The following is a 22466-nucleotide window of genomic DNA, read 5'->3' as shown; positions in this document are numbered from 1 at the left end:
TCAAATATCTATTTGGTGTCTTTCTTCACAGATATTTGGAACGCTCGGCGATTTTGTAGGGAACTTTGTTGGGGATTTTGTAGGTGATGTAGGCGGAGTTGGGGCCCTTTTCTTACCCTCCGTCCGGCGATTAGGTGATATTGGTTTTTCAGTGGTGGTTGACTGGACGTCCACAATTGATTTATATGTGCCGTCGGCGGCAGGTATGTTTTCGGGAATGTCTTCAGTTGCTACTTTTTCTCTTGAAATATTTGCTGGGCTACCGCCGTCCGGAGTTGACCCTCTTTTTCTGAATTTTTCATCGGCTCGCTTTTTAAATCTGGTTGTTTCGTTTGATATATTTGTTTTAATACCAGTAAACGCTTTGTCAGTCTTATGTTTGAACTTAAATGTTTTATCAGTAAGTTTTATTCTTACCTTAGTGAGACGTGCATCTGTCTTCTGCCTTAACCTACTTGTGTTTCATACCAAATACTTTTTCCCGCGCATTTTCGCTTGCCTGGTATTCATCACCTATCTTTCTTTTTGCCTCGCCCATTTTCTGCTTAGCACTTTTGGACATACTGTGGAAAAACTCGACCGCGACATTGATACACATAGAAACCAATGACAGACCGACAAACATGTATATCGATGAGATAAAAAAAAACTTCTGATGTGCAGGTAAAACATCACCGAAGCCAATGGTTGAAAGGGACACGAATACAAAGAAGAATACCTCTATATATGTCCAGTCCTCCCATATCGTGAACATTGTCGCTCCCAGCATGATGTAAACAAACAGGATACCGATCGCAATACTGATTAGAAGATTAAACTCATCGTCCACCTCGTACCCATACACCACCTTGGAACTACTGCGACTGCGCTGCCCCGCCGCGGCCGCGGCCGCCTCGTCGTCAAGACTTTGAAGGCTCTTTGCCTTCAGGCTACCCGTCTCTCCTGCTTCAACATGCGCCTGTTCTACAAGGGCAGGAGTACTGCGGCTTCTTTTCTTCTTAAAGTCCGACTTCGTAACCTGATTGAACACAAGAAGTTGGAAAAAGTGTTTTATAAAATGTAAATGATGTTCTAAAACTTACATACACACAAGTTATACGATAGTATGAGTAGTGTGAAATTGCGTACTTTCAATTCAATGTTTTGAGCGTTTTAATAAGGAACACAACTTAAATAGATAAAAAGCAAATAGAGCTACCTGATATTTGTGCTGAAGCGAAGAACGGACCTTTCGGAAGTAGCCGGTGTAGTAGTACCTCCTTACGAAGGCCCACAGTTACTTGAGACCCCGGGTGAACACTTTCCCCAGTTCCGCCAGCAGTAAGAGCGCCAGGGGGATCCCCACACTCGCATACACGATCGTCAACATACGCCCGATACCCGTTACGGGATATATGTTCCCGTAACCTGGAAAACAGTAAAATAACTCTTCAATGTAACGAACTAACATATAACATGTGTACATGTTGAAGGGTTGCAGGGCATATATCGTAGAACATGATCATTAGCATATACAAAACCACCCGGTAAAAGCTAGGTAGAAGTTTATGTATCCCGAAAATGTAACAATGTGATCAATACCAATCATATAAACCTTGTTCATCGTGTTAAAGTATCTCTACAGAAATACGTGCACGTAGCATGAAAATTGGTCCACGTAAAGTGCGAGACAAACACGATTATTGTTGCATGTTCACGAGCAATGGTCATACTTTAAAGGCATTGCATATCAAAAGAAGTAGTGTCCATTAGCTAGTTTTAATTTAGTCCACTCATTAAATGTATACTATGATGAACACACTTAACATGGTATTCATCTGAGGCAAAACTGATGCGTCCGTTTAAAAATTAATTATATTCTAATAACATTTTCCAACAACAAACTTATATACCCCCCCCCCCCAGAAAGAACAGAAAGGTAGATCAAGTATTTAAAGTTAAATAAAAGTGATATAGAAACACACAACACTAACGGAATTTGGCCATGTTTGGGAAATATGTGTGTTTTGTGTGCCAAACAGAATATCAAGCACCATTCGTCTTTCATTACTCATGGAAATATTCCAGCAAGTCATACGATTGTTTATATTTTCAATGATAAAGATATATTCGAAAAAAGTATTCGTTTTCGTTTTTAACAAAAAAGGAAAACGTGATATTTCTTCTACCGCAAAACCTTCGGCACTTTCAGTATTTAAAAAAAAATGATGTCAATAAATTACAATTAACAGTTATGACATCATCAAACCGGGTATGAGTCAAAATTTAAAATTTTGTCAAAAGTATAGTATTTATTTTGCATTTTTTACTGGATATTATCGAAGTATTCATTCATATCTTTTCTTAAACGGATTTAAAATGATCGGTTATATATTTTGTTTTCTATTCTTCTAGTAATTACATACATACTTCTGCAGTGAATATAGCACAGGAAATAACATTGCGATTTGTGGCATTCGCCGGTTCGCCATCAAGTCTTTTTTGTTATTTATCTGAGGAAAAACAACATGTGATAAAATGGACCTGACATTCCACATCGTATGATACACAGTTGCTGAAAATAGGTTAGCAAACCACCCAAATGCTCGCTTACTAACTATTTTCAACAAAATATGATAACAGTTTTACATTGGTATTAAGTACAAGGGGCATCGTGTATTGCATCATAAATGACGCTCGCTTTTATTCATTTTGATTCTTATTTTAAATACATAATTATTACACCAAATGCCAAGAAATAATAACCTTTAGTTTTAGGGAGACATTTTTTTTGAAAAGCGGAAGGTGCGCAGAAGTGACTTCAAACATATAAGTATATTGGTTTTTTTATATTCAATGGTGAAAAGCACCAGAATGCTTACATTTAAACATGTATTCAATTATGTTTAAACTGTTACGCTTCTTTTAACAATAAAAACATTATTAAATTAAGGGCATTTGAAACATAATCACATAAGTATTGGAAAAGGTATTTCTTTTAAAGTCTGAACAAGCGTATGCTACAGAAAACATCCCTATATTACATAGGATGTGTTTTAACACGACTAAATTATCGTTTTTACTACTGGTCAGGGATATCTTTATTTAAGATTAAAACTTTTGAGTCGTTGACCGTGGTTAAAAAATACAGTCGATCAGGTTATAGGAACCACGCATGTTATTTGTTTAGGCTTAACTGAAAGTGTTTCATTGTTTATGTCGATATCTTATCAATATGTATAGCTAGGAGAGAGAGACAGACTTATGTTTCAACAGACGGACTGAATTGTTAATTCGCTCAATGCCTTATTACGTGAAAACAGTGCAAATATATTATTTGGAAAGTACTGGTTTCTAAAATGTCCTGAGTGTTTGAAAAAGCTCTGTGTATAAAACTTATGCTTTCATCTGCAGAAAGCTGTGCATGCTGTGTTTCTATGAAATGAGCAAATTTATGAAACGATATTAAAAAAATAAAAGCGAAAAGTGTTAGAAATTGAACGCAGTACGGCACACGAGAAAATTCCATACAGTAGAATGTAGTAATAAATAACAATATTTCGAATCAATGTTAAAGTTTGATAAACATTTCGTTAATGTCATGATCATTTTTGCGAATTACGAACATGGTGTAAAGAAAAGAAGACAGCACAACTCTAACACGATCTTAACATTTGAAATACAGGGAATACAATACCACTAACTCTACCATTTATAATTTTGGCAATTGGTTTTACTTCCCGGTGTTTAATGGAAGTACCAGAACTCTCTCACTATATTTCACCATTCTTTTAATTGTCCGAAACTTACACAACTAAAAAGTTATTTCCCAAGTAAAGTTCCTTACATCGTATTTATAGTGAATGTGTTATTTATAAAAAAACATGAACATCTATCGTTTTCCATAAAGAGTGCAAAATAAATTATATATATAATATATAATATGTGGGACTGTTGTTATACAAAGCATGCATGTTAAAATCTAGCTTTATGGAAAACACTTCGATAGGCATTGGTGAGTTCTTGAAAAAAGTGCAGTAGAACCCCATATGTACCAATTTTCTAGAAATAAATTGTGTCTGTACAAACAGTACAGCAAATGAAAAGGAATCTATTACCTAACGAATCATAACAAAGCTAATGCCTTTTAAAATGTTCATATTTTAAAACATGTTTACAAACATGTATTTGACAGGTTAATCAATATCATGGTTTAGTATAGGAAAATTTAATCTGAGTCTTTCATGTATAAGTTTGTAAGAAATAAGGAGAGAGAGAAGGCGTGTGCTTTTTATTTTATATTATTTTTGTTAAACAAAGGCCATCATTCGCTAGTATTATAGGGATATAACACGAAAAATATTGATAAAAAATAAAAAGATAAAAAATAAATTTACATAATTCGATAGTCATTGTTATCATTTCTCCACAGATATATCAAAATTTGCAAAGGGATGGAAAATGAACAATCATATTGTTATAACACTAACAATACCCGGCCTTGTCTGAGAAAGAACATATGTTATCTCCTACACATACACTCTTTGAATATACTACATGTACAATATTGATTATTTATTACATTATTTTATATAGAGCTGGTGTTCGGCATCTCAAATCATAACCAGGGAAGAAAACGACACCAAGCTATAAGATTTTAAAGTAAATATGATATCGCTTAGATAAAGCTAAGTTTTGTATATGTAAAACCGATATGTTTGGATTTCTACTGCATAACAAAAACACATGTTTTGAACGTGTTCTGGGGCTTGACAAAGTTTATTTCTTTCGCAGCTCAGACTATAAATTCTGTATGGTATACATATATATATTTCTATTATGTTGTAATCCATAATAACTCAGCTGACTTGGTTTATTGATTGCTTGATATTAAAAAATGATGCAAACATGTTCACTGCTGTACACCGTTAGTCTAGAATAATAGACGTTCAAAACGGGATTTTTCTTCTAATCCCTAAACGTCCAAACGGGTAGGTGAAAAATGTTTGATGTCTGATATAGATTATAAAAAATGCAGTCATATTATATCATGTAACTGTAAAGGTATTTTGGACAAAAACGCATTAAATGCATAAAAAAGAGGCTTTTTTCGTAAAATAAAATCTATCCAGCTCAAAAAGGTTTTTAATGACACAGAGTCTGACAATCAACACTATTTCATCGCGAGTAATGGGTGGCCTTTATATAATATATCGTTATGTTTTGACAGGATGGAATATAAAAACCTTAAACTTAAAATTGTTCGTTGGATACTGACTTTTCATGCACGGAATATTTATGAAATCAAATATATCAATTTTATATGTATATGTTAAAAAATTATCAAAACATTTATAAAACATTCGATACAATATACGCTTTATCCGAAATCCAAATAAGACTTACAATTTGTAAGGATTTGCCATATAAAAACATCGTTAAAAGTCGACTTAAGACTATTTGGATTAGTACCCGTATCTGTAGTTGAAGACGCTGTCTATAAATATAGAAGAAATAATGCATTGCAAGCATGTACCTGTCCTTTTGTTCTTGGTATCGATATACTAGATTTTAAGTACAAAGCGAGATATATGCTTTTATATATAAAACTTGAACACTTATTACCTATGGTGGTATAGACAGTTCATACGAAGAACAGGCTGCCCCAGTACGTCCACACCTCTACTGTAGAGTCCGTGGTCACATCATTCTTAATCGCCTCCCGGATCGCCGATTCATAGTCCACAAAGAGCTTGGTTGTGTCCGCCCTGAACTTGTTCACGTCTCGGACCTGATTCACTGACTGCAGTAATTGAGTAATTAGATTCTTTCTTAAATCCGTAATGTTGGAGTTGTACTTTTGTTCATGATATGATTCCACTGCCATAAATATGGCGGCGCCGAGCGCGGTGTACGCTATAAGAATAATGATAAGCCCAACCAGGGATCGTGCCGCCTTGTACACGGCTTGGGCGACTCTTCTTGTCTTTCCAAAACATCCCTCGGGCTGGTCCAGCGTTTCCGAAGAAACCGTGACGTCAGTGGCCAATGTGTCCATACTGCCGGCAGCTGACACCGACAAATGACCGTCGTCCGCGTCCATCGACCCTTCCGGTTTGTACAGGAGACGAGTGTCCTCTGAAATATATTTCAGTTATTCTAAGAGAAGCATAAACACCTCAAACTTAGAAGAAATGTTTACTTTTAATCCACTCAGAAATATTTGCCCTGTACCTTGTTTATTGTTATGAAACTTTTATGTAAAATTAACAACCAAGTTAAACTACCACAGGCACACAGAGAATGGAATTAATAACATAATCCATTCTTGATAATACAATCATAATATAATGATGCAACCGTAATATTTTGTATGAGTTAGAAATGTAATCGGATTTAATTTAACCGGAAATTCATTGGCAGTGTGCATTTTGGTTTGAAGGATTTTGATTCTTTTTAAAAGCTATGAAATATGGAAACAACAGATCATCAAACGTACATTAGAGGTCGTAACTTATGATTTGTTATCTAATGTTTTCATGTAAATATGTAAATATACAATATAAATGCTATACTCTGCTTGTTGGAAATCACAAACGCCTTATTAATAGACAAAACTATCTTTGATATACTATCTATAGGATTATAGAAGTATCTTCCATGGCCGAGAGTGTAAGATAGGTTCATTCCGACCCTGCGCGAGGGTCGGGATGAAACTATCTTACACGAGCGGCTACGGAAGATGCTTTTTCTCCAACCTCAGTTAAACAAATATAAGTAAAAATGTATTTTTGCTGGAAATCTTTTGTGCTTAGTGAAAATAATTGCGTATGGATATGCGATAGACTGTGGTTGTCATGGATATGCGCGTAGTGATCTAGTAAATGGTAAAAGTCAAATCGGTCTTTTTAAATAGTTCTAAGAAAAATGAAGCATTATTTCTTGAATGGTGCGTGAAATCTGTTTTATGGTGACATTTGAAGCGAGAACTAATTAATTAGCGTTTTAAATATTACCATAAGACAAGATTTCCTTGATGCTACTGACGACAGTCTTCAACAAGGGAGGTAATTGTAATGTAGTGACCGATAAAAAGGAGTTCCATACGGGCATTTTATCTTCGCCCGTGGGCAAGATAAGATTAACTAGCATGGTTAAACTATTGGATCTACTTATCTGAGGTGGGAGAAAAGAGTTTTCTTCCGATCATGTAACTAGACACGAACTATGAGTATAAACAACATGAGCCATACTTAATGAGCGAGTGATGGATGCAGCTTGTTGTGTATCATGGAAACAGGTTGGAAACCTCCAAGAATTTTCACCATTGGTTTTAAGTTCCTTTGAATTGTTTATAGCGTTTTAATGCCAACATGTCAGCATGTTTTCCCTTCAATTTACGTAATTACCTTTCCCTTTTCTTGTGGAAAGCAATTAGTATAAAAAGCTTAAAACAAAACACAAATGACTCAAACACAATAAAATCCCAATCCAGATGGGATACTTTGGCAAGTACATAGTTCTGCTCAACCTAAAGTTCGTTGAACTACGAATACTGCTAGGACTCTTATTGTTATTACTTGACAAACAGAAAAAGAAAGATGTTCTCTAAATCCCCAGGACAAGATTACATTGATTATGTATTTACAACGCAAACATTCCAGGAATCGGACATGTTGGGGTATCTACACATAAAGAAACATACCTATTTATGGAGCATTTGAATAAGGCAACCCCGCTGGGACAAATAACACATATCAGCTTATTTGTAGTTTTTTTAAAAGTCCGAAAAGGAGAACCAACTGAACATTAAACAAATAATAATGATAGTTGGCGTTTTGTACGAAGCAAAATTATCCAATTAAGTCCAGATTGCGACCTTGTCCGTACTATATAACAATGAGACGGACGTGCACAAAAGTACGTCAATACTTATTTTTTGTGGAAAAATATTGTCTGACTGTTAACGGCACAATTAATGTTAGTACATATTAATTAAATGTTACAGCAATGGTTTTGTCTGCCTCGCATTGGCAAAACAGTCAGTGTTGAGAAATACCATCACTTTTACGTCTAGTCTCATACATACATTTGCCAAGAATAGTTTTAATCCTGCCAAAACAGGCTATATATATAAACTTGACATTTTAAAGATAAAATATAACTCGCGTGTTTCATGTAGCAGACATTTCCGCAGCAAAAGCAACTACGTTTGTACTACAGAATATATACAATAAAGAAAAGGCAACCTTAACAGGGATTTTACGGCAAGCTTAAGCTTTAAAAAAGAAATATTTCCAACTTTAATTACTTAATGCGTTGGCAAAGCTTTTAACTTCGTCTTGGCGTAAATCGCGTTGATAGGCATTTTAACCTGGATTTAATAACGAATAGTACAAAATATTGCTGAGCATAACAAAGTACTGGTTTTGATATTGAATATAACTATTATAATTTTAATACATATGGCAGAAAGGGAAACATTTGGGGCTAATGGCCACAACATCAAAATACAAGTCATCAACATCGTAACATACAGTATTGTAATTAATTTAAACCCATATTTAACTGTGCATTTAAACTATGATATCAATTTTTAAGAATATTTGTCAAGAATAAGGGTTCAAATACAACCTTGACTAACCAAACCGGACCAATTGTTGTAATAAATCGGAACAGGTGAAAAAATAACAGTTGAGGCCTATCGATTGTCTAAATTAAATGATATTGTGAATATAATGTTTAAAAGTATGCTTAAATTATTAGTTCAACCTTAAGCTTTGCCTTTTATGTCGTGTAAATTGGCAATTTCGTTGCTGGTCCGTTTTGTCGATGATCCGTTTTGTCAAAAACCACCAGCTCTTTCTTATATTAAAGATAATGTTCAGCGATGGGTAAATATAATTAATTCTACACTTACCACTTGTATCTATACCTTTCACATATATAATCTCTGAATCGCTTGGAATCTACAACCTATATAAGTTTTAAATCTCAAAACTTAAACAAAATTTTAAAAGCACTCGATGATGCACAGCAGAAAGATACTTTACGTCCGTAATTAGACACGCAGTCATTCGAAACACCAAGGTAAAATCTCAGATAATTTTGTTATATTGAAGCAGAATAAGCAGAACACTATTAAAATCAATACTAAGACCTCAGACACAGCAGGTATAATCCGTAATTTCTGATTTCAAAACTATTTAACTGGCACCGGCCTCAACGATTAAGTGTTATCGCGATACCAGCTAAAACTATTTTGTGACATAACGAAAACAAAAAAAATATTGTGTTACCAGATTGATATTTATCCAGTGGCTTGTAAAAGCTTATCTTTTCTTTAAAAACACGTGTTATATATTTGACATTTGATGCTTATCTGTATAACTCATGCTGGTTCCGTCCAGATCGTTGAATGTTGTTGGCATACTCTGCCGTATTCTCCTAGTCACTGCGCTACCCTGGAAAGTCCCGAAGAAATAAATACCTTAGCACCGAAGAGTAATATACATGTCATTAGTTCTTCGCTGAAGCAATGTAAGAAAAGCAATTCAGATAGACTTTTCAATGAAGCCTCTTACATTTCTCATCTGTGTAAAACAATCCCAGATTGAAACGAGCTTTCTCATTTACGGCTGAATCATTGTCGTTCAAGGTATGTAAACGTGTAAATAAACGTATTTGCAATATGAACGGTGAATAATTTTACATCAAGAAAACATTAGTTCGTAAGCTTGTTTATTAAGTTTAAACTGATTTATGTTATGATTAATTTTGAAACAAGTTATAACATTTCCCTTTTCTCCCGTTGGCAAAATGTGACACCAGGTTGTGGTCTTGTTTCGTGTGTGTGTTTGGGGGGGGGGGCAAAATGCCCGGAGAAAACACACTTGTGTCCGGCTTACTCACAAATCTACCAATTATTCTAGTAAAAATGTCGCCAAATTGATTTATTCCCTTAGCGCGATATCGTTCTAGTTTGCTCATTTCAGAATATGCATTATTGATTCATATTAATGACATTATCGCCATGACAGTATCATATTTTGCGGAATCATTTTGTATATTAGTTTTGCTGGCACCCATGGGATTATTGAAGAAAGCTTGAACTTTGTTTTACATGTAAGAGTTAATATAGTGTACATACTACTGCATATAGTATAAAGATAGCATGCGGTTAGTCATCTGCAGAATACCCGGAATGTCTGCCAACCCGGGGCCCATTATCTACTTATTTTAAACGTACAGAAGGAAGCCATTTAGGTTTCTATAATTTGGAATGACGTAAATAATATTGAAATTGGAAGTGTTCATACACATCAAGCTACCTATCTACATGACTTCAATAGCAGGTATCCCGCGCCTTGATTATACTCTACTTTGTTCAAACACTGTTGAATGTGTTGATGTGTTCACTATTCATTTAAGTGAAATATTCTCATACGAGTGAAAATAAAACTTACAACTTACAAATTCCTTCTCTATTTACCATTCCAAGTTCTTACATTAAACCCTAATCCTGAATACATTTGTTAATATCCGTTAAACACACAATCAATATATACACAGGTTTATGCAAACTAAAAGACAATAACAATATTACTGAACAATAAGTGCGTAAAACTAGTGCTCCTATGGGCCATGTAGCATCCATGTATACTAAATTAGCATGGAAGAAGTATCCATGTTTTCCCAAGTTTTTACTAGATATCAGCACTTGGATCATAAACTATCAGACACGAGAAAGACAATGTAGTGTGTTACTACTGGACCACGGATTCGCCGCTGTAGGTGATGTACACCAGGAGTAGTCGTTGTTAGTTGCAAGGGCATGTCATTTTCCATTGATTTTTTGACGTTCCATACTTTTTGTAAACAACTATCAATAGGAACTAGTCAAGTTGCGAAGAAGCCATTTGGCATAAACGTCCTAAAATGCATTTTGTTTGCAACTGCTCAATTTTCGTTTCCATGTGACCATTTTTGAATCAAGGAAGCGGAGCACAATTCTTTGCATGTTTCTGTTGAGCCCGAGGTTAATGTATTATCATATAAATGATATATAACAGCAACATGAAAGTCAATTGGGTTGAAAATTTATAAACAAAAAGTAGAGCACATGTTCTGTTGAGCACTACCATATGTTCCTACAGTAAAATTATTTCTAGAATTTTTTTGGCGTTAATTAATAATCGGAAGAAAATGCTTAGATTACAATCATTGTCAGGAAATATGTCATAAAAATATGTTGTCGGAATGAATGGAATATTCAATATAACTCTCTTAAAAGGCATATAAATAGCATCATATTGACGTCACACAGTGTTTATTGTATTGCGTTTAATTGCCATATTAAACTATCTGGTCATTACATGGTCATTTAAGTCCGAACCCCAAGTCTTGAATATTCAATGTTTATATCTTTTCCCTTTATTTGTAATTCTCTTCAGGATTAAACCAACGTCAAAACTGAACATAACGCTTTTATGACAATTGGACGTGTTAATTTGGTTGTTTGATCAGCGGCGGCGTCAATGACGTCACTTGTTTCATCATCACATACAATTAACCGCAATAAAATGCCACCTGATTTATGACAAGCATATTCCGATGATGTTGCGTTGATGGGATTATGAATGAAATAACATTTAAATGATGCGCAATCACCCAAAGAGGAAAAATAGGAATGAATGTTCTGTAAAATCCTTTCTGCAGATCATTCACAAATAATTTTACACATACAAGATCTGCTCCAGAAAATAGACTGATCATTCTGTTTGCTTAATTATCATTGAGGCCTAATTACCCAGAAGGCTAAATTACCACGCAGCCTAAATTCTTACTGTTTTGCTGTAATTACATTTAATGATATTTATCGGCTAGTCTCTTACTGTTATTCATTTGTGTGTGTTGGAACAGTACCAAATGAACATACTAGTTCGGAATCATCACAATACGAATCGCTTATACCATATTTGACTGAATAATTAAATCAAGATCCAAGATCCAAGATCATCGGACCAAGTATATGGTTAACGGACAATTCGTCTCGGGTTTACGGACGATACGTCCAAGGTTGGCGTTAATATGGACAGGGTTGACGGCCCATGAGTCTCAAACTCACTCGGTCATGGTTAATATAGTTTACAGCCCAGATTGGCGGACGGTATGTCATTGATTTGCAAACGATACGAATCGAATCGTAACCACTCGACCTGGGCCGTAGTGTATCAGCTCGATAACTACTACTACTACTACTACTACTACTACTACTACTACTACTACTACTACTACTACTACTACTACTACTACTACTACTACTACTACTACTACTACTACTACTACTACTACAACTACTACTACTACTACTGCTACTACTGCTACTACTGCTACTACTACTACTACTACTACTACTACTACTACTACTACTACTACTACTACTACTACTACTACTACTACTACTACTACTACTACTACTACAACTACTTCTACTACTACTACTACCACTGATGCTGCTGCAACTACTACTGCTGCTGCTGCTGTTGTTTAGACTGTTTGCATTCGATTTGTAATATGGATTATCCTCCCGTACGTTCATACTGAAATATGAGATTAAATTTTTAAACTAATTTGTTCGCGGTATTTCCTTTTAGAATAACTCATGTTTTGGTATCTTTCAATCTGGTCCATATCGTCTTCAAATCTCTGGATCGTATCATTTTTCAATCAATCTGGGCAATATCGTCTGGAAAATATTGGCGATGAGCTATTTTGGTCGAATATTGAATAATTAATTAACAAATAAACCACTTATACACAGGCTGAGTACAAACAATCAATGCCAACAAAAACACACATACACCACAACAAAATCCTACAAAATATGTTTGAAGTACATGCAACAGGTTGAAATTACGACGTGTTATGAGATCTTTCAATTAGTTTGATGGAGTGTAACATAATTAAAACAGTGTATACCCGGTGTGAAGTCATTTCCTCTGTATTTCGGTTTTGAAAATGATACAAAATATGACTATTGTCAATATGACATAACACTTTTTTCAGTAATTGAATTTATTGAATAGGCCAAGAGTTCTGTTCTTGTTCATACTTAACAAGCATGTATTTACATGTGGGCGATAAAACATGACGGGCTCGTAAAATTGGTGCTAATAAATGTCATCATTACAGGTATACGTAACTTAAAACAGAACAATCCAAGTACACTTGATCAAGTGCATACAGTTGAACGTAGATATACGATCAGAATTTTGAAAGTATTCGCGGAGCAAAAGCGGTGTTCCACTGTTTAATAGTATTTAATAGGCATCGTGTGATAAGTGCTGAGGGTCATGCCAAATACCAACTCTGCAACAATCATAAATAACTTACATTTGCATTGGCAACAGAAATAGACCTCAAAATAATCAAACTTTTATGGAAACGTTGATCTTATAGGGGTTTCTACAGTCATTTTTAAATTTCGCTAATTTTAATTATCAATAAAAATATTTAGGCTCTATTTAGTTTTGCCTTCAATTGGTTTAACTTCATAATAAGTAAACCGTCGGCAACAACGATGTTCATGCCGCTCATTCCGTTATACTAGTGTATCGGGGGTATCTGACAATGCATAATAAGTGCCCTCTTCGGTTTATAAGTGGGTAGGATTGTTCAAATGTTAAACGGATGCTGTATTAATCAACCTGGATTTTCTCTTTGCTCAATTAAAGTGGAGGATGTATTGGAAATAAATCAGTATTACTATTTCAAAATGAGTGCATCAAACTGAGAAGTGTTTCACCACATTAAATGAGATTAAAGTTTCTGATATTAATTAAATTTTGATAATTGTAAACGAATGTAATTTCCTTAACTCCGTATGTGTTGCTTTGTAGACATATATATCAATTTTGAAAGAGGGACATTTACGACGGACCAAATTTCGACAGACACAAAGAGCTCGGAAAAATAAACTTAGTCAGGTTTTTAATTCCAAACTGTTTTATGTCCAGCAATAACAACCGGAGGTAAAGGTATATAGGTACAAACATAACATAACATTGCACCACTACACTGGGTTTATTGGAGTTATTCATAGATTGAAGCGAAGAGAGTTGCGAGATGGCGAAATCCCCCATACTGAATATTTCTCATACAATGACTAACGAATCAACCAATTTCAGTATGTTCAAATTTAGGCAATACAATATGAACACAATGAAGGTGCAGAGGATGTTTTAGCATACTGATATTAGATAGTCATATTAAATCTTGCCCTAGTTTCACAAAAATATGTTATAGTTACTGCATGTACTCACCGAATTATTGCCTTATACATAACTATTTTCAAGCACAAGGTTTTGGGTTAAGTAAATGTTCTGAACTTTGTTGTCTGAGACTACGGTCAATAACTGACGTGCGTGCATGAAATTAGCGTTGTACTATTCGCCACGCTAGTTTATGGTTACATATTCACTTGAAAAAAATGTTGTTTTTCAATACCGTTCCATATAAATAATGTACTCAAAACATTGGAAACAACTTCATGGTATGGATATGCGTTTAATTGTCATAAGAGAAAAACGTTTATTTAAAGAAATATATCACACAAAGCATATTTAAAATAGGTCAACATGACCCGTGATCAAATCAATGTTATGCAATGACTTATATATACATGTACTGCGGAACATATTGATAAACGCTCTTTATTCCTATGCTATCCTACCACACTTATCATTTTAAAATCCTACCGACTCTAACCTATCATTCTAAACTTTCGATCATCCTACCGACTCTAACCTACCATTCTAAACTTTCGAACATACTACCGCCTGTAAGCTACCACTCTAAACATTAAAACATCATACCGTCTTTAACGTACCACACTAATCATTCAAACATCCTACCGTCTTAAACGTACCATCCTTATCATTAGAACATCCTACCGTCTCTAACCTACCACACTAATAATTCGAACATCTTACCTTACTGTCTTTAACCTAACACAATTATCATTAGAACATCCTTCTGCCTTTATCCTACCACACTAATCATTCGAACATCTTAGTGTCTTTAACCTACCACGCGAAACATTAGAACATTTTACTGTCTTAAACGTACCACACCAAATAATCGAACTCTGGAACAGGCATACAGGTTTATACAGGCATCAACTCCACCCTCTCTTCTTTCGCATGAAAGAAGCAACTCATTTCACGAAGATGGTTTCTACATCAGTCGAGACTGAAATACTAGTTATCTATCATAGATCTTTGATGAGTAGGTGGTTAACAAGACGATACGATATGAAATGAGTTCTTGCATGGTTAATATACTATCAGAAAAAAAGTTGCGTACGATCACACTGTTTACTAATATATCAATTAAGGGAAGACAAGATAAGCACAATTGCGTTTGATTTGTATTTGTGGAACAATAAGTATAGGTGGTGAACACACATACTTTTGTTATTATGGTGACTTCGGGATAATAGTGCAATATCATATCTTAGACCTTAATCTAGTCCCGAATTTCTATCAGAAATGATCGAGCCATGCATTTTCCTTGCTCCAGAATCGCATTGAAGTCAATAGGTTTTCCGAGTGGATGGATTCATAGCATGAATGAAATGATCACAGTTTGATAAACCCTTCACATAAACAAAGGATTAGTGTCTGTTTCAAGAACGTATTGATATCTCACAAATCACTTCCCATGTGAAATCAATACACCTGAACATGAAGCAGAGCATTTACCTGTGGCGATATATGATATGTGTTGTATTCGCGGACTAATAGCTACTAAGAGATACTAAGAACTACTTAGAATTACTAAGACCTACTCAGAGGTACATATAACTATAAAGAACCACCACGACATACTTAAAAAGTATGAATGTAATTTTGTAATTCAATGTTTGATGACAGGTTGTCATTTAAGGCTGTTCATATAAGAGGGGTGTCAATTCAGGCATACGTAATAGACATTTGTGTTTAAAATAATTTGAATTTAAAGTATCTGGTATGACATCAGGTTTACATGTACAACCAAAATGTAACTTTTGTTTCAAACGTGTTTTTTTTTTCTTTCATTGACATTTTTGCACCTTTTATTGTAATGGTAATGGTAAACGCGTTACAGTTAATCATTGTTATTATACTATCATTCATAAATTATTTATTAAGCTTATGTATGATATAAATAAACTGAAGAAAACAAATCCAGAAGGCATAAACATGTTTCTTAATAAGAAAACTATAACATAAACCTCCATTTTGGAATAGTATAACTCAAGAATGAAGCTCTAAAAAATGATATTGTAACATTTTGTTTTGTGCGAAAATTTATACACTGGCGGTGCAGGTTTTCGAGCATTGCTCTCAGCCACTACTCGTTCCTTTGGCCGTGCATAGTACGTGATCTGTCTTCACTTCTGCGAATTCCGGTGACGCTCAGAGTCAACATCGTGCAGGCTTATGTCGTTACTCATGTTACGAGAACTGTTTAATAGACTATCTCGATTACTCCTAGCACCAATGGTCTCTAATTTTCGCTTTCCCTTTCCCTTACCTTATCGCTCGACCTTACTCGTCCCTTGTTCATCACCCTTTTCCACTTATCCTCTTGTCTCGTTTCCTCCTCACACTACCTCTTAACTCTGCTTTATCTGTATCTACCCCTTTTCCTTTTTGTCCTCTGCCATATTTCCTTCAATTTATCCCTTTTCTATTTACCCCTTCCTCTACCCCCCATTAGTCCCTTTTTCTATCCAGCTCCCCATCCTCTTCTATCTTCACCTCCACCCTCTCTTCTCTCGCCCCCCTTCACCCTTCTCTAACATTTTATCCCCGTTTTACCCATTGCCTTTTCCTCCCCCGTTCTATTTTCCCTTCTGACGAAGTAGACGATGATGTCGATAATATATATTTCAAAATTATTGGAAACATTGCATCTTAAAGAAAGGAAAGGATCGAACATTTTGCCAATAGTGGCAATACATATGACCAGCAAGTTTTCTAATTGGCCAAGTGTGGAGAAGGTCAAATTGGTAAAATTCTAGCAGTTAAAGAACTATTAAAGATGAGAATTTATGATGGTAATACGTTCTAAGAAGCGCTTCGAATTGTTCTTAGTGCTTTAAAAGAACTCTTTATAGCTCTTGTAAAAGTTATGAGTAGCTGTTTGTAGTTCTAAGTAGCTCTTGTTACATTGTTTTAGTAGTTATTAGTAGCTCTTGTTATTGTGTTCACACTAGTTCTCAGTAGCTCCTGTTATTGTGTTAATACTAGTTCTCAGTTGCTCTTGTTTTAACGCTTTATATGTCTTAGTAGTTCTGAGTTGATCTTGCCCAAGCGTTCTAAGTAGTTGTTTATATTTAATAACTTTCAACTTTGATATTATCAACACTCTATTTTCATACAACGAAACACCCTATTTATATACAATCAGTATGCATTACTGTTTCTTACTCTATTCGTATACCTTGTTTGTGGCCTTTTCCGTCAAACGAAGGAACTCTAAAAAAGCGCTTCTCATTTTTCCTGTCAACTTATAAAATAATTATTTGTATCGAAAACAAGGGGGTAAATAGACATGGATAGTGAAACACATTTTAAAGATTGAACAATTTTCCTTGAGGGTGCTGAATAGAAAGAGAAACAATTTGTCTGTGCATCTGTCTTGTGAAGTGGGATTTATATAATTTCATTGCGGAACTCATATAACACTGTCACTTTGTATATTTGAATAAATTTGTTTTACCTGCAATGTTAATTAAAAACAACATCAACAATTAGTTGTTAGAAATGGACACTTTGTTTACCTCTATGTGATATGAAAATTGATTTTTTTATCTTAATAGGAGTTATGTATTATTCCATGTAATCATCATTATTATCATCATCATCATCATCATCATCATCATCATCATCATCATCATCATCATCATCATCGTCATCACCACCACCACCACCACCATCATCATCATCATCATCATCATCATCATCATCATCATCATCATCATCACAGATTTCAATGTTGTGGTTGATGAGTAGAATCTATTTCTTTTGACGAATTTAGGAATTTCATGAATAACACAACTAAGTGAACCGGTAAAAGCATGATAAGCAGGAATCTCTTCAAATTGTTGAACAGAAGATATCATGTTGATAAACAGATCATCAGAAGGCTGCCCTTGGATGCAAAGTGTTTAGGGTCCGTATTCACTAACGACTTGTGTCTTTGTTTGAGTGCCAGACTCAGACTGATTTTTTTTAAATGTATTGAATTTTTCGTAGTCTTGAATTTTACAGAAAATAAAAGAAAATATTAAATTGACACTCTTATTCAAAATCAATACATACACATGTATAACAAACATAAATTTTGAATGATAAACCCAAAACTACTAACTAAATGATGCATTTATGGAAAATATTAACTACTGATGATTGGTGAATGCTAAAATATTAACTGTGGTCTACTATAGTCTCATAAGGTAGAAATACTGTGCTTTAAGCTCATTTCTTTTAAATTAAATTCAATATCCTTCATAAGAACCATTGTTTTGAACATGTATTTATCCTTTTTGGAATATTAAAACAATATTATTAATTGTGGTAAATCTTATTTGAGAGTAAGAGTGCATCTTAGAATATATTTTTATTTGCAACAAATATGGCCAATTTAATCATAATTGCTATTTGAATAGCAACTATACAATAGCATGAAGATATGCAGTTTTGAGTATTGAGACTGAAACCCAGAGTCAAGGCGTTAGAGAATCCGGACCCAGCAGTACTTCATAACACGAACTGAAACATACCAAGTTGGTCGACAAGTGACTATAGATATGGAATCTTTCAAAGATATATTGAAAGGTAAATAAAAAGTAGTTCCTTACATCTACAACATAAATATATGAGCGTGAAGACAAGGCTGATGTTTTGAACAAGCAGCTTTTCTTTCCTATTCAGTTTGATTAAATCGATATCACCGACTTTTATACTTCAACAAGGATGATTTCTCAGAGAAAAAGGAGATGAAGATTGGCTTGTTCGAAACCCATTTCACAAAGGAAGCAAATACTGATATTGCAACTGATACATATAAATCCAATATTATATAAAATATACGTACGTATAATATATAATATATGTATATTAATATTTAAAACGACAGGAAAAAACTTTAGATTTAATAGTTTATAATTGTACACGTAGACTAAAACACTGGGAATTAGGTTTTTGTATAATAATAAGAACAAATGTTAAAGTGTTTCGTTCACGTTTTAGTGAGTCAGACATTGAACGTTAATTTGAAATGACAACACAATGTTTGTATCAATGATAAAACAAGACCACACGTTCAATTAAGAGCTCTATTAATAACCGATATAAAAATGCGACATTTAATGCTTTATTGAGCTGATAAGCGTGAATAACGTTATCAAAAATGGAATTATTTTAGGCTTGAATTATTCAATTAGTTTAAACATATTTATTTTACATCGATTGTGAAACAACATCATCAAATCACTCTCATTCGCTAGATGTTACGTAAGTGTATGGTCATGAGGTACTTACATTTATAAATTTCCTTCCAAAGTATATGTAAATTGCTGTTAACTATTGGCTTATAAAAGAAATAACAATAACTGAAATTGAACAGCTTGAACATTGCCGAAATAAAGAATGTAAACTAGTGCCTCTTTTAAGGCTTAATTTATGCCCAAATGTACGAGTGACGTAGTTTTTGCTTTTATATATATATATATATATATATATATATATATATATATATATATATATATATATATATGTATATATATATATATATATATATATATATATATATATATATATATATATATATATATATATATATATATATATATATATATATATATATATATTATTTTTAAAATTAAGTATCAGTCTGCAGTCGATTTTGTTTTCAAATAAACTTGATTATAATGAAATGGCTCAATTTTGGAGAAATAATTAAAATGACAAGGATTTATCAGCAACATAAAATTTGGGACTTAAGCTTTCTTCGTTGAAACATAAAGAGTTCCTTTTAGTCAATCAAATAATTTTAAGCAGAGAAATTGTCGCATAACAAATATTTTTCTATGGTTCAATGATCGAATACAAGGAGACAAACTCAAAACCAGTTGCTTGAAGATCATTCACCGCATACACTACCTAGGTGACAGCTGTCAATAACGAAGGACTACCTGAATCAGGAAACAAGTCCTCAAGTCATTATTGCTGCAAATCTGAGTATAACTACAATATGCGAATATAATAATTAAGAATCCATAATATTTACATATAGACATTCAGAGCAAGTGAATAATGATGCTACTTTATTGCATGGTTATAGGAAGACTACTCATAATTATGGCATGCACCACATTTCTAAGCAGCTGTTGACATGAATTGGCATGCAAAATATAAAACTAAAACTTAGATAATACTTTCTTAAATCTTAGTTCTTACACCTGTATTTGGCAAATGCAAGATATGAAACAAAAATATATGTTGATGGTTTTAACCTTGATCCTCTGTCTCCAACCTGTTGCTGAAGTCAAGAAGGTCATCACCGTCACCAGTAGAAACCATCGCCATGGTTCAACGTATCCTCGATAAAAGTTAAATACAAGAAACGTTCACTGATTTTCACACACTATTTTATATTACAATTGCAGACGATATGTTTATTATAAAAACAGCACAGCTGCAAGAAGAACGTAAAAGCGTGTTATCCGAGAACACAACTTAAACTAAGAGGAAGTTTGTTTGATGTAGGCGTGCAATAAAATACGTTAAAATATTTATATCTGCTTGCGTTGTTTACATTAAAAAAGAATGCATTACTTTTTACAACAAATAAAGTTGGAAGGATGGTAGTATGTAACTCGTCTTAATGGCATGAGTCAGAATAATACGATGGGATTTTCATTTTTATTTACGCACGTCGAAAATGTCTACTTTATTTGCGGTATTTGTCTGTATTGAATACACTTCACCATCCTCATACATGTTTTTAAAACATTATCCGAGAGAAAAGGAGAAAAACTTTTTCCAAAGTCCTGCATTGTTCTTATAGCACCTTACAACTGGCTCATTGTCTCTTCAATACCTACAATGCCCTCTATCGAACGAATCAGACTCACATGATAAGTATGTTTTACGCCTTTAGGCAGGTTAACAGATGACTCATAATTATTCATTGTTTTTCTAACAGCCTTCAATTATAAATAATTTTAAACTTCTAATTATATCTATGAAATATTATTCCATGACTGCGAGTTTTGTTCGAGCTAAATGTAGCGTAATCGAGGTTCAAGTTGTAAAAATGGACAAATCATCCTTTCATTGAATTAAAAGTTCTGAGAGGCTGAAATCCCGCAAACTGAATATTTCTCGAGCACTGTCTAAATAACCACTAAGTTGCAATAGATACAAAAAATGTCTCACCGTCTAGCATTCACAATATTGCAAAATAAAGTACAGGAATAAGGTCAAAATGATATACAATGCTTCTGTCGGAACCAATTCAAATATTGAAAATGTTCTTGAATATTGCACAAAATAAGTTACCACATTATGTAGTTTACTATGAACAGATTGCAAAGTTTCGTGACTTTATGCACTTAATATTGTGTGTGTGTGCGTATGTGTATTTGTTTGTGTGTGTGTGGGGGGGGGGGGGGGGCAGAGAGCATACATACCATGCTACTATTGGGATCATGTATCGAGTTCAAGAAACGATTTATAAAATGTGAACACAACACGCAGTTATTTTAAGAATTATAGTTGCATTGCATGAACACCTAATCAAAATAAATTATCTATTTTTTTCTGCTGTTTTTCCGCTCAAATGATATCAGTCAAATTGTTCCCTGTATTGTAGCACCCTAGCCATTATTTTGTTACAGCTTATGTGATCAACTGAATATCATTCTCCATTTGATTTCACGGTTTGCCTTGGATTTGTTAATTGTGATAGCTTCAATACTAATATCATTGGGTTCTACGACATTAATACATAACAGTAGACTAAATAAAAAAGCTGTTTTTGCAAGTCAATTCAGTCACAAATGAATAATTCTTGATCGGACAGTTGTACAAGTCGCGAAAATGCATTGCTTCTTTACTGGCTGATCTGATATAGTCTTCGAATGTCTAACAACTATTTCTAAAAAATACTTCAAAATGTCATAAATTAATGAAACATTAACGCGACTTTCAAACACATATCACCAGATGATATATCTCTCTTCGTATCTTATAATTTTGTTAATAATAATAATGTCCTTTCATGTAAACGCCACAAAGCTTTGAAGACAATATACAGATATTCTTATGTAATGTGAAGAGATACGTGCGAAAATGACAAGCCAAAACATCACTGGCATTTAAAAAGGTTTCAGTAGTACATTGTGGAATCATAATTATGCGGGGTTTTTTTTG

At 34.0% G+C, this 22466-nt stretch overlaps 1 pseudogene; it reads right to left on the bottom strand.

Moving 5' to 3' along the window:
- Positions 1–20618, bottom strand: LOC128210903 (TWiK family of potassium channels protein 18-like; annotated as a pseudogene).
- Between the last annotated feature and the right edge of the window lie 1848 nt (positions 20619–22466).

This window comes from Mya arenaria, chromosome 12 (assembly GCF_026914265.1).
Source record: "Mya arenaria isolate MELC-2E11 chromosome 12, ASM2691426v1".
Taxonomy (NCBI): Eukaryota; Metazoa; Mollusca; class Bivalvia; order Myida; family Myidae; genus Mya; species Mya arenaria.
Note: the sequence above shows the minus strand (reverse complement) of the source record. Positions and strands in the feature narration are given on the sequence as shown.